The 12,835-nt window shown below is 42.0% G+C and overlaps 1 protein-coding gene across 1 annotated transcript in view; it reads right to left on the reverse strand.

Moving 5' to 3' along the window:
• LOC126184444 (probable C-mannosyltransferase DPY19L1) overlaps positions 1 to 12,835 on the reverse strand; it is a 227,090-nt gene that overhangs the window by 171,150 nt on the left and 43,105 nt on the right. The gene's annotated exons all lie outside the window — the stretch shown is intronic.

Raw genomic sequence — 12,835 nt, forward strand, 5'->3', positions numbered from 1 at the left:
CGGGAGGTATAAGTAGGGGGAAGCAATATATTCGATACCTCATCCAGAAACGCACCCTCTTGATACCTGGACAGCAAGCTACACCGCGATGCAGAGTGCCTCTCTTGCAGAGTCTGCCACTTGAGTTTGCTAAACATCTCTGTAACGCTATCACACTTACCAAATAACCCTGTAACGAAACGTGCCGCTCTTCTTTGGATCTTCTCTATCTCCTCTGTCAACCCGACCTTGTACTGATCCCACATTGATGAGCAATACTCAAGTATAGGTCGAAGGGATTGCCAATTCAGCTGCAGAAACAATGATGGTAGTAACATTATGGATAACCACAATGATGTTACCAAGCAATGGAGATTCAACGATGGTAGCAGAGGTGAAAGCGTCCCAGTCAGCCTGATGCTGGGGGAGGGACAGGAAGAGCGGAAAGTGATCACTACCACACAAGTCATCGTGAGCTCTCCAGAGGATAGAGGGCAGAAGGTCAGGGCCATAACCTGAGAGATCAGTGGCCATTATGTGCCACATGCCGCACTGAAATGAGCGGGGGCACCTGTGTTTAGATGGCACAGGTTGATTTGAGCTGGTGGAGTCTTGACACCTTTACTACAGCCAGTAATCTTGGTTCCACCCCACAAAGGGTTATGGACATTGAAATCATCCAAAAGTAGGAAAGGGGGGGGGGGGGGGGGGAGTTGAGGAATTAGTGCCGACAATACACGTTGTGGTACTTCACCATCTGGAGGAAAATAGATGTTGCAGATGGTAGTTTCCTGCATTGCCCCCACCCTCACAGCTACAGCTTCTAAAGATGTTTGAAGGGGCACAGGTTCGCTATATACAGAGGTAAGGACATATATACATACTCCACCTGACACCCTGTTATAGTCATTACGATTTTTGTAACACCCCCAATAGACAGATGTCAGCATTACTGGAATCCAGGTTTCCTCAAGGGCAACACTAAAAGCAGGTGTACTGCTTAAAGAGTTGTCATAACTCAGCCAGGTGGGGGGGAAAAAAACCTCCACAATTCCACTGGAGGATGACACTTTCTGTAGTCTGAGAAGGCACGAAGGGGCCAAGGAAGCAGTTTACGCCTCAGGGTTACATGCTGCCACTTGTTGAGGGCTTGTGGTCTCAGTGACCATTGGTTCTGAGGCTCCAGGTGCATCTGGGTCCTCGGGGAACGCTAGGATCCCCACTTCATCCTCAGAATTGGAGCCTTACGTAAGTGGCAGTGTGGGGGCCACTGGGATCTCTTTTTTCTTAATAGGTTTCTTCATTCTGTCCTCTCACTTGTCTTTCAGTTTCTCTGGCTGGGAGGTATACTCAGAGTTTGTCTCATGAACCGATGATCATTGTGAAGCTCTACAACCAACAGCTTATGGCTCCTTCAGCCACTGGCTGCTGTCTGGCTACACAGCAGCAGAAACTTTGGAAGGCTGTGTCCTGAGAGATCCCTTCCTTGTGAGAGGAGCCAGAGGAGATTGTTTCTTCTCTGACTGAGGGGTGGAGACCAATGTCCCCGATGGCTGGGGGAGTGGGGGCATTGCTCCTGAAGTAGATGTTAGGGGAGGGGAGCAACGGGAGGAGGAGTGCCCCCAACCATAAAGGGAGCAGGCGTTGGCTGGCAGCCCTGAGGGCCTACTATACGAGGCACAGCAGGCATGGTTACTGTTGTCTGACAGGGTGACGTCGTCATAGGTACAGTGTATGACAAGATCATGAAGACAGGGTGTAAGCAAGCATACGTCTTTTTTGCTTCTGCGTAGGTCAGTCTATTCCATTATTTTCCTCTCTGTCTGAAAAATAGTGCATTCCAGTGAGCAGGGGGAGTGGTGCTCTCCACAGTTGACATAAATGGGAGGAGGGGCACAAGAAATGTTTGTGTGTGATGGATGTACACAGTCCCGACACGTGGGGCTAGCATTACATCAAGAGAACATGTGCCAAAATTTCCAGCATTTGAAACATTACCTAGGGAGAGGAACGTAGGGTTTAACGCCACACAACTAGCCCATCACCTTGACCTTTCCAGGCAACAAATCACCTTCAAAAGCCAAGATGAAGGCACTGGTAACAATCTTGTTGTCATTAGGTCCACTACACAATTGACGAAGTGTACTCCTGGAGGCTGAAGATTGGCATGCAACTCATTATTGGACTACAAGAGGAGATCTCTATGGGATATGTGGTGTCACCGCCAGACGCCACACTTGCTAGGTGGTAGCCTTTAAATCGGCCGCGGTCCGTTAGTATACGTCGGACCCACGTGTCGCCACTGTCAGTGATTGCAGATCAAGCGCCGCCACACAGCAGGTCTAGAGACACTTCCTAGCACTCGCCCCAGTTGTACAGCCGACTTTGCTAGAGATGGTTCACTGACAAATTACGCTCCGAGACGATAGTTAGCATAGCCTTCAGCTACGTCATTTGCTACGACCTAGCAAGGCGCCATTATCATTTGCTATTTATCTTGTGATGCATGTACCGTCAGACCGATGTTCACCAATTATGGATTAAAGTTAAGTATTACAACAGCTACGACCTTTTTTGCTAAAGTCTAACTTCCTTAAACGTTCCAGACCTCACGCCTGCCTGCGTGAGCTTAACGCGTGCCTTTCGGCTACCAATCATAGTGGCTTGGCTGTCTTGCCAAGTCACAACAGGATATATTCCCCTGGACCATGTTTAAGCTCTTATGGGGGGGGGGGGGGGGGAGAAGAGGGGGTGATGGAAACCGGGACATCACCTAGCTTGTCACAGGCAAGCAAGACATGCAACCAGGTAGGGGATAATTTTTTTATCAATACCAACTCATTCCACATTATGGACATTCCCGCCACTTCCTCGAACTTGAATTCTAAGTTCTACACAAAAAACAGAGGCTTTGTTGTTAAAAAGGATTCCCCATCAGATCTGGCACAAACTAAGTAAGGAGGAGAATATGTCTGTCCTTGATCTTTAGCCCTGCATTCTTCCCCTGGGGTAGCCAGGGAACGGAATGATCTGGGGTCACATCTGTCAGCATTATACTGGCCTTTTCCACGCTTAAGAGACTGCTAGGGCCGTTCAACCACCAGTGTCGGACAACTTCATCTGCTTCATTGTGGGTTATCTGCCCTGATGCTTCCCACTCTGATCATGGGCTCTCCCCACGGAGACCACTCAGCCACACCAAAAGCCACCTGGCACGTTGGCCATTGCCACGAGTCCTGATGGCTCAAGAAGACAAGCATCTATTCCTTGGCGTAAGTGGGGAGTTTGCAGCTCAGGCATAAGCAGTGCGATCCCTGTGTCGTCAGGGGGCTACAACCAAGAGGGCACATGATGACCCCTTCATGACGTCTGGCTACCTTGGTGAATAAAGGCGTGAAAGGATCCATCATTATCATAGGTGCAGAAGAGGACTGCAGACAGGGGATGTAGATGATGCACCCCATAAGGTGTCCTCACCTAAACAGCTGGATTACAGGTGGACCAGCATAGCCATAACAATAACAGGCGCAGAAGATCTCAGTACACAATGGATATATGCTGCACCACGTAAGGTGTCCTTTCCCAAATGGCCCACACTTCTGAAAAATATGGAAAGTGTGGAGGTGAAATCCTAATGGGGACCATAATACTGACAGTCAAAAAGTAAGAGACTCCTTTTAGTCACCTCTTGAGACAGGCAGGAATACCTGGAGTCTCTTCAAGCTCCCGAACCTGCAGGGGTGAAATCATGTTCAGCAATGTCTATGGAGCTGGTTGATATTCAATGGAACTGGAATTAGACCACCAATATCTTTCTTCCAGCCACACTTGAGCTGGTCTTTTTAATATGCCATCCACAATTGAACTTGCGGATAAGTTCTATATGCATGATATTGATCTGCATCCCTTGTTGGCAGCAGGTGCGTTAAGCCAAATGGCTCTGAGCACTATGGGACTTAACATCTGAGGTCATGAGTCCCGCACCAAGCCAAATTTGGTGTTTATAGCCCCTTTAGAACAGCAAGGATATCGCAACTAGTCTACAGAACTGTTCAAGACACCTCCATAAACTGCCACAAGGAAATTTTCAGTTGCTTCCACAATCTTCTCTTTTTCTGCAGCTGATTATTTGAAAATAGAAAAACTTTTATTGGGGGAAGCATCACTCTGACGTGTGGTGCAAAATTTAATTTTTCCCTGCCAAACAGAGCAGAGGTGGTATCAAAACCACTTATCGCATGGAGAAATAGAATATTTTCCACAATATCTTTATAACTGAAGGTTATTTTGAAATACAGTGCATCTCCTTTTTTACCCCTTCCAGATTTGCAAAAGGACACATTATCTGGTGCTAAAGCAGTCACCATACAAAAATATCAATGCCTTCTCCAATAACAACAAAACAGTCATGTTCGGAAGACATGGAAATGACAGTTTTCACAATTAACACATCAGCATCTTCTATTGCCTGCTTGGTGACTATATCTCCTCGCTAAAATTCCTTCTGAAGCATTGAGATGAAGCAGGACATCCCCCCCCCCCTCTCCCTATTTGATAACAATTTGTCCTATGGCATCTGTGGAAACATGGTACCATCAAAGAGAACTTCTACACAAGATCGTAGCCTGGAACGACAAGCTCTTTTGGCGCTTTTTTTTATTTTTTTTCTGTGAGATACCCATCAAAGACTACCACAGAATTTTGTCAATGATATGTCACAAATCCTGGTAGAATCCTGAAGTGATGCAGTCCTTCAACAAAGGAAATTGCTTACAATATGTTAGTTCGTCCAGTCTTAGAGTATTGTTCACCTGTATGGGACCCTTACCAGTTGGGACTCATTCAAGAGATTGAAAAGGTCCAAAGAAGAGTAGCAAGATTTGTGACTGGTACATTTAGCCATCGTGAGAGCATTACAAATCTCATAGAAAGTTTGAAGTGGGATACACTTGCAGATAGACGACGCACTAAACGGAAGGTGCTGCTCACTAAATTCCGAAATCCAATCTTCGCCGACGATGTAGAGCATATACGAGGGCGGTTCAGAAAGTAACCTCCGATCGGTCACAGTGCGGGTTGTGGGGGGAGTAGCGACGCCATCTGTGCGTTCACGCACTCAACAGGTCAGTCGGCATCAAGCCGTGGTCGAGTGAACGTCGTACCTGCGCTAGTTTAGTTTTTGTGGCAATTTGAAATGTGTGCTGCAATAGAAACCCCGCCAAATGTGAAGTGCGTGCTGTCATAAGGTTTTTTACAGCCAAAGGATATTCTGCAGCAGCTATTCATCATGAGCTTTGTGCCGTGTACGGACCAAGAGTTATGAGTGAAGGAGTTGTCCGTGAATGGGTACGTTTATTTAAAAGTGGACGAGAAAACGTTCATGATGAAGAGAGGAGTGGTAGACCATCATTGGTGACTGACAAACTCGTTCAGACAGTTGATGCAAAAGTTCGTGAAAATCGACGTTTCTCAATGTCGGAGTTGTCTACTGGTTTTCCACAGATTTCTAAGACTCTCTTGTACGAGATAGTGACAGCAAGATTGGGTTACCGTAAGTTCTGTGCACAATGGGTGCCCAAAATTCTTACCGACCACCACAAAACTCAAAGAATGGCCTCTGCATTAGACTTTCTGTCACGTTATGAGGACGAAGGAGAACCATTGTTAAACAGAATCGTGACCGGTGACGAAACCTGGATTAAGTACGTGAACCCTGAGACAAAAGAACAATCAAAGATGTAGGCACATTCAAATTCGCCTACCAAACCAAGAAAAGCCTCGCAAGATTTTTCTGCCAGAAAACTGATGGCAACGGTGTTTTGGGATGCCAAAGGGGTGTTGTTGGTTGAATTCATGGAACGTGGTACGACCATTAATCAAGACGTGTACTGTGAAACAATAAAAAAGTTACGACGGGCTATACAGAACAAACGCCATGGTATGCTGACTTCCGGTATCGTTTTTTTGCACGATAACGCCCGTCCTCACTCTGCTCGCAGAACAACGGCCCTTCTTGAGTCCTTCAAGTGGGACGTTATCAACCATCCACCTTACAGCCCAGACCTGGCGCCAAGTGATTATCACCTCTTCATGCATTTGAAGAAATGGCTCGGGTCACAGCGGTTTGATGACGATGAAGAGCTCAAAGATGCGGTCACAGGCTGGCTACAGGCACAAGCAGGTGATTTTTATGCAGAAGGAATTTCAAAGCTTGTGAAGAGATACGATAAGTGCCTCAATCGCTATGGAGACTATGTAGAAAAATAGTGCAAAGATGTAGTTGTAAGATGTATATATTAAAATATTTTTATTTAACTTGGCGTATTTTTTTAAATCAACCGGAGGTTACTTTCTGAACGGCCCTCGTATTATTACCACCAACTTTCAAATCGTGCAATGATCACCATTCAAAGATAATGGAAAATAGAGCTCGTACTGAGGCATTCAGACAGTCATTTTTCCCTCGTGCGATCCGCAAGTGGAACAGAGGGGGGGGAAATATGACTTCGGCACGAATTGTGCGCCACACACCGCTTGGTGGCTAGCGGAGTATATATGTAGATGTAGACAAATCTTTCAAAATTACCAGAAAAACATTCACTTAAATTTCAGTGAACTCTGTGTAGTAGGTAACCACCATTTACTACATCATCTTTCCTCTTTCCCCTTTCTATGTCATTTGGTAATGGCGAGAAGGCAGAGTAAAATGTGGATGTTGTCCCTTTTTTAATGCCTTCCTCAGAAAAAAAGACACAATGGAAAGGCAGCAAGTTCATATTCGATGTAAAAAATGGTTCAAATGGCTCTGAGCACTATGGGACTTAACATCTGAGGTCATCAGTCCCCTAGAACTTAGAACTACTTAAACCTAACTAACCTAAGGACATCACACACACCCATGCCCGAGGCAGGATTCAAACCTGCGACAGGAGCGGTCGCGCGGTTCCAAACTGAAGCGCCTAGAACCGCTCGGCCACACTGGCTGGCATTTGATGTATCTTTTCAAATTGTCATCAGAGGGCTTTGAGACAATCACCCTGTGGAAAAGCTTGAAAGGCTCCAGAGCTACTTTTCCTTTCTTTTCCTACTTCCTATTTTTAAAGTGTATTTTTTTGAAAGGTAAGTATACATAAAAGTGTTGAGAATTTGAGTTTTATTTTTTGAAAATACTTATTCCACAGAGATTACATGACTCTCATGAACTACACATGTGTGTGTGTGTGTGTGTGTGTGTGTGTGTGTGTGTGGTGTTAGAGAGAGAGAGAGAGAGAGAGAGAGAGAGAGAGAGAGAGAGAGAGAGAGAGAGAGATTTGCTTAAGTGATGTGTGTTTTCCTTTCTTTCCTGAAGAAGGCTTTGGCTGAAGTCTTGAGGTGTAACAGTCTTTCTGTTGTGCCTGTCTGCAACTCAATGTGTCATCTTTACAGTGAGTAACAATCTATAATTTTCATAGTTGTTGAATAAATCTACTCTTAGACTTAAATGACAGCTTTTTATTAAGTCAACAATTGCAACAGAACATCTCTTTGCTTTTGCCGAGTTTCAGATGCCAAAAGATCAATGATAATGTTAAAGAATGACATGTTTTGTAGCCATTTGGGAGTAATAAATATAACAAACTGCCAAACAAACAAAAAGAATACCTAAAGGATAATTATAAGAATGTTTGTAGTGAATGTAGTACATACTGACAAAGTACACACCTTCTTTGCCTGTAGACAGGGGGAAAACACACACACACACACACACACACACACACACACACACACCATTTACATATTGCTGAGACAAATTGGTCTATAAGTACAATCTGTTGCATGTATCAAGAGTCTCAAAATAAGTAACAATAAACAAAAACCTGGAAAGTCAATTACAATTTTAAATAACTTACTTATTTGTCATTCCATTGTTTAATGCTGCTTCCACTTTGTGTGTGTGTGTGTGTGTGTGTGTGTGTGTGTGTGTGTGTGTGTGTGTGGTCTCATAATGCTGTTTATAAGTGATAACTGTATAAATAGAAGTGGTAAGTCTACTTTGAATCAGTGTTACAATGCATGAGGTCTAACACAAAGATGGTAGCGACATTAATGTAATATTGTTTCTGTTACATTGGTATATGTTATGCATCTTCTGCAATAATGTTATGTGAAGCGTCCATTTGATTTGGACAGTAGTAGCTTAATCTATTTGGATTCTTTAGTAGCCATTTTGTGTTTCAAAATGGAGAAACAGGGACAGTGGGTAATGGTCAGTTGAATTTAAAGTGGTCAGACATCTCTTGAAGAAAAACACATGGGAGCATCCCAAAACTGCAACCACAGAGGAAACCACTGAGATGTTAATTCAGCAATGGGCAGTAACCAATGGAAAGTATATTACAAATAGCAACTACTGCATGAATATCAGACGAAAAAGTGTTGCACACTTGACAGAAGTAATTAGCTATGTGAATGCTTTGTGCAAGATGGGCATTGCATTTGTCGAATACTGATCAAAAGCAAATATAGACATAGGTCCCTCACTTGATGCCAAGAACAAAACAGCAATCAAAGCAGTAGGTGGGATATGGTGGCACTACATCAATAAATGAGAAATCAATCTAGCAGCAAAATCATCATTGGAGCTTTCTTCGTCATACAAAAGATTTTCTAAATCATTATTGTGCAAGCAGTGAAACAACGATTGGTGAATGCAACCCAAGTCGCCTCCACCAAATAAGTGAAAAACTACACGAAGGTCTTAGACTACAAAACTGAAAATACACATGTCATTGCCCCAAAATCAGTTTGAACACCATGGAACTTTACCAGGTGTGATCCTATTGGGAATGTGGTAGACCCTTACCTTAGTTCAACCTTTGAACTGACTGACCCAACAAGTTATAAGAGTACATACAGCTTAATATGAGCTTCAACCCACAGTTAAAACTGACATTTTTCACATTAACAAATTATTGTCAGTAAGTGGCAAGTAATAGAAAAAATCTGTGGACTGACCTGGGATGCAACCCTAGACCTTTTGTTTGTAATCTAGCACTTATTCACTCAACCAAGCCACACTTTGAAACTGAAACATGCCATGTTTAAACATTCACTTTATTCCCCAGAGTTGGTACGCTTTTCCTTCCTACTATTTTGGCTCGGAAAAGCTTTAAGTTCAGTGAAATGGTTATGGTAGTCATCTACTGGTATTTTGTAGATGGAATCTCCTTACTGGAAAAACACTGGACAAAGTGCATTAACCTAAAAGGTAACAATGTCAAAAACAATTCTGAACCAAAAATACTTTCACTTCAGGTCTAAGACCACTTCACCTTGCTGTAATATGTGGTATCTGTTGGTGAAAATATTACTCTTGTGGACAGTATCCACAGGCAGCTACTGACAACTTTGCAATGCAAGAGTATCTCCCACATGAAAAGAAGAGTGATACCTCCTAGAACAGCAGTGGAGAAGCAATGCCACTAACCTACACAATTTAAATCACTTTATCCCTCCTGCATTAAACTGTAACCTTAACAGACAGAATAGAAATGAAATTTCCTGGATTTCTGTTCATTGTTTGATTTCCAAGAAATGTGGATGGTAGAGGTGTCCAGTGTGTGTTAGTCATCCTAATTTCAGCTTACTCAGCCTAATAGGTGGGCCACAAATCCTTCACTTATTTTGCTATTTATTTTAGACTGAAGAATCAATGCTGTTGAAATGGAATCATTACTCCCCAATTTGTCATTTTTTATTTTAATGTAAGAATCAATATAAATTAGTATTTGGAACATCTACATGTTCATCTTCCTAAGCAACAATTTGCCATTGCATTAATGAGACCAGACATGAGGGAAACACTATTGAAAAAGAAAGTTTTTCACAAAGACTGCATCCTTGAGATCAAATTGGCAATGGTTTAAATATTCTTGCTATAGAAACTTTGGGCTGAAAAGTTCTGCAGCTTTTGACAGTGCACTTCCTAGTTTCTCAACCATGAATTCTGCCCGAAATGAAAGAAAATTTCCACTGGAGGTGGTAAAGTTGTATTTAATTTAATAATTGTTGACAAAATTTGGCTGCACCAATTCAGCCATAAATCAAAACAGCAGAAAAGCATTTGGTCTCCCCACTCAGTGAAAGAAAAATGGGCATGAGAAGTGAGAAAGCAAACATTGTGAACATTCTTAGCCAGAAGTGACTACATTGCTTTCAATGTTGTGGATAAAGGTAACTTGAGGTTTCAGGAATATATGTTTGAAATCAGGTCCATGTGGAACCCGGCTCTATAATGACAATGTTCCAGCTTTCTGTGTGATGAAAACAAAGTCTCCGATGGAGGAGTCTCAGGCCCACACATCCATCTTATAGCCCTGATTAAGCTCCAGGCAATGTCATCCTATTCTATATAGCAACGAAAATCACCTGCAGTAAACCAATCTAAGCTCCATATGCAGCTGTCAGTGTCCTTAAAAAGACCTCCCAAGAAATCTGCCATGAAGTCATCAACAAGTGTTTTGAGCTGATGCATTGGTACATAGGAAACCATGAATAGCACTTTGAGAAGATGGACAGGCATGAATTTCAAAAAGATAGTTACTATGTTATAAGTCTAAAAACTTTTGAGTGTCCATTGTATGTAAGAAGACTTTTAATTCAAGAGTATTTGCAGATCCACAAAGCAAGATTAGACTACTGTATGTTGATTATCACTTTTTGGCAGCACTTCAGTAGGATGAAGATGGCAGGGTCGATCAAATGCCCAACTGGATCAATATTAAAGTTAACCAGCACAGTGAACCCAATATAAAGTCACTTTCACTTCAAAGATTCAGGCTTTTTGAGAATCTGCAGTATCATAGAGGCCAGGGAGAAACTGCAGTTAGCACAATAATGTCCAAATATGGACTTACTTTGAGTAGTCATAACTTTAATTTTACATACAATGAGGCTACCACAGAGGCAAACAGGTTTTAAAATGAAGACTTTGTACATAAATGCATATGAAAAGCTTGGCAGTGTTATTTTTCACAGCAGTGGCATGCAAATAATTTTCTCTTTGGCTGGAAAGTTCAACAAAAAGTGCTGATTTGTACACCAGTATAATCACAGCTGCAAACCAATAAACTGTTGAAATTTACTGAGTGTAGAGCAAAATGTCCCACTGTGTGAGACTAAGACAAAATTTCAGGCAGCCAGTGCCCTGGAAGTTGCATTACGGCACTCCTCAACCTCCAGATGTTGCAGCTCACCTTCTCAAAACGCATTAGAAACATGGAAAGTGTGTAACTAGGATTGAATGCTGTAACGGAACCTATTAAAGACTTTACTTTACCGAAGTATGCGATACCCTCCAAATTGAACCAGTTTAACCAGTATTTATGATTATATGTTAACAATGACTGCATAACATGTCTCCATAAACAGTCAACCCATTAAATTATACTGAATAACTGACCCACAGAAAAGTTAATATCACTTGATCACTGATACAGCAAATGTCATCATGCAAAAACACTAAGTTCATCTTAAATAATTAATATGAAGTACGAAAAATAGTGGCCAACTCAAGTATTTTTGATCTCCTTAAATAAAAATCACCCAGTGAAACCTATTTGTTCACTAGGACCATTTTCACTCAGTATTCACGTAAACACTCCTATTTTAGACGAAAACCAATGTAATTCTGAATAATTCATGTTATTTACTTATTTATGCAAATTAGAGAAGTCAATTGACAAACTTCTAAACAACTGCCTTTTTGGACAAAGAATTATTCTGTCAAGTCAAAAAATCTGTCTGTCATTTTGATAACCTGTTAAATTATGTCACTTGTTATAAATTAATAACTTTTCTGCACAAATTACAATAACAGATGTACATGTGACTTGTAAACTATATCTCTTTTTAATAGCTCTTTGACAAGGTTATAAATACAAGCAGCAAGAAGGGTCGGAAGCACAGTCGGAATGTCACTTTGGTAAAGTGTGTTTGTGTGATATTGTTCGAGGCGGATAAACAATGCAAAGAACATGTAAAAGAAGTACTACTTTGTGTTGTGTCATTGTCTTTGGTGGACAGTGGAATTAAGATGGCCACCAGAGTAATAAATAATTGAAGTTTAAATATTTGTTGGTTTCGCTCATTATTTATCATCAGAAGCACATCAAAAACACGGGACCTCATCTTTTTACCCCTAGACAACCAAATTTAGAGCCAGCATCAGCATCAAGACACAGCAGTGATCCAGCAAGCAGCAGCGACTACCACAATGCATTTTAATGGCGCCAACCTAACATCAAGTCCTAACAAGCTCCGTAAATGGGAGTGAAATAGTGCAATTATAGCAATATCTACGACTAGGCGACCATTACAATACCCAAACAAAACTGTGACTACTATCAAATGTGCAACAGCACTTGCTTTTCATTTCACTCATTATAGCTACCTGGTATTTATGAAAACAAAAAGAGACAAAAAACAAAAACAAAAAAGGAACTCTACAATCCAAGGACCACACGATGCTGACCAGGCACCATGTTACTCTCTGCTGAAGACATCATCTGGATGACGTACGGAGCGGCATGGGGAACGGACACCATTTTCCCAGCCATTGTCAGCTATCCAGACCTTGGACATGTTCCTTTCCACTCTAACAGCTCATCAATCCTTCTCATGCAGCTGCATACTCATAGACCTTGTCAGAATTCTCCCATCAAGGAAATATTCCTGGTAGTGCCACAAACTGAACCCAGATCGTCTATATGACAGTCAGATGCACTGACTGCTCAGCTATGGTGGCAGACATACTTCTCTTGTACGTCCCCATAAATTAAATAACTCATACATTCCCTAACATACACTTTTAATCAAT

This window comes from Schistocerca cancellata, chromosome 4 (genome assembly GCF_023864275.1).
Source record: "Schistocerca cancellata isolate TAMUIC-IGC-003103 chromosome 4, iqSchCanc2.1, whole genome shotgun sequence".
In the NCBI taxonomy this organism is placed as follows: domain Eukaryota; kingdom Metazoa; phylum Arthropoda; class Insecta; order Orthoptera; family Acrididae; genus Schistocerca; species Schistocerca cancellata.